Raw genomic sequence first — 2,412 nt, forward strand, 5'->3', positions numbered from 1 at the left:
CTTCCCGTACAGTGATGGGAAGGTCAGGCTTCGCAACCACCAACACCCTTGGACTCGCCTTGGGGATTTGGGATGCCATCTCTTTAGAAGGCAGAGTTGTTTGCTGTGTTGTTGATGACAGCTTAACTCTCTTAAATTTTTTGGAGGGGGGGAGGAGGAGGGCTTAGATCCTTGGGTGAAGCTGAACCACTAGTCATGAACACAGGCCAGGGCCTAAGCCGTTCCTTGCCACTCCGTGTCGTAAATGGCATATTGGCAAGTTTACGTTTCTCCTCAGATGATTTTAATTTTCTTTTTCTGCTAATTTTAGTGAACTTTGGCTTTTTGGATTTTACATGCCATCTACTAGGAGATTGGGCATCGGCCTTGGCAAACGACGTTGATGGCATTTGATCGTCTATGTCCACTAGTGGCAGCAGCTTCAGCATTAGGAGGAAGTGGGTCTTGATCTTTCCCTACTTTATCCTCCAAATTTTTGTACTCCATTGTAGTTTAATCTCTGGTACTAATATTTCTGGACTGCAGGAACAGTGAACGTAGTAAAATATTGCAGTACTAATATTTCTGGACTGCAGGAACAGTGAACGTATTTATATATATATTGCAGTATTAATATTTCTGGACTGCAGGAACAGTGAACGTACTTATATATATTGCAGTACTAATATTTCTGGACTGCAGGAACAGTGAACGTATTTATATATATATATATATTGCAGTACTAATATTTCTGGACTGCAGGAACAGTGAACGTATTTATATATATATATATATTGCAGTACTAATATTTCTGGACTGCAGGAACAGTGAACGTATTTATATATTGCAGTACTAATATTTCTGGACTGCAGGAACAGTGAACGTATTTATATATTGCAGTACTAATATTTCTGGACTGCAGGAACAGTGAACATATTTATATATTGCAGTACTAATATTTCTGGACTGCAGGAACAGTGAACGTATTTATATATTGCAGTACGAATATTTCTGGACTGCAGGAACAGTGAACGTATTTATATATATTGCAGTACTAATATTTCTGGACTGCAGGAACAGTGAACATATTTATATATATATTGCAGTACTAATATTTCTGGACTGCAGGAACAGTGAACATATTTATATATATATTGCAGTACTAATATTTCTGGACTGCAGGAACAGTGAACGAATTTAAATATTGCAGTACTAATATTTCTGAACTGCAGGAACAGTGAACGTATTTATATATTGCAGTAGAAATTTTTCTATACTTTTTTAATAATTTTTTTATATTTTTTTAAAATTATTTTTGTATAATTTTTTTATCTATTTTTAATTATTTTTGTATAATTTTTTTTTAATTTTTTTTTATGATTTTTAAATAATTTTAAAATAACGAATGAATGGACTTAGCAGAACAAATCACAGGACACAGTACCACTGGACTCAGCAGGACAGAGCACAGGACAAAAGCACCACTGGACTGATCAGCAGGATAGAGCACAGGACAATGTAACCACTGGATTAAGCAGGACAGAGTGACAGGACACAGGACACAGGACACAGGACACAGGACACAGGAGCACCACTACAAACTACAACCTCCCTCTTCCCTGATCTGAGCTCGACTGAAGATGGCGGCCGCAAGCGGGGAATTTATGCAATCCGAGTCTCGCGAGATCCGACGCAAGACTTGGACGTCATAGCCTCTGTTTCATTTTTTTTGCCTGCCGGAAATACCCGAACAGTGCTCGGATCCTGTTGGATCCGCACTGTTCGGGTGGGCTCAGATTAGCGCAATCCGAGCCCGCTCATCTTTAATAATATGTCATGTATATCAATATGGAATCTATATAAATATGGAACATATAAATAATACATATACAGATTTAGAGAAATAGACAGATACCCAATTGTAAAGTGCATTGTAATTTGATGGCACTATATAAATAAATATGGATAATGATCGATGAAGATGGAGTGCACCCAGAAGAAATAACTTCAAAGACTAGACATAAAATTAATTTGGAACGTAATAGAGCATCCATCATAGACACTTATGCTACAGAAACAGGCACAGTTCATTGGATGGACAGTGGTAGAATCAATACAGTTAGACATTGATAAAACTAAATAGACAAAAGTACGCTGCAACTTCATCTGTTTATTTACTATGCACTTATTGTTGGGTAGCTTTGCACTAGGCTTTCGGTGTATACACATACACCGAAAGCCTAGTGCAAAGCTTTCAAACACCTTCTCTTACTATATATGCTTGTAATGGTAGATATGGCTGAATAGTGGTTGGTGAGTGCCGTAATGCTGGTCTTGTAAGTCAAACAAGGGGACTCGTATATACAGTGCTTTTTTTCCCATTGAACGCTGGGAACGGCTTTCCGGGACCTTTTTTTTCGCTTTGCGGCTTCT

This window comes from Mixophyes fleayi, chromosome 6 (assembly GCF_038048845.1).
Source record: "Mixophyes fleayi isolate aMixFle1 chromosome 6, aMixFle1.hap1, whole genome shotgun sequence".
Lineage (NCBI taxonomy): Eukaryota > Metazoa > Chordata > Amphibia > Anura > Limnodynastidae > Mixophyes > Mixophyes fleayi.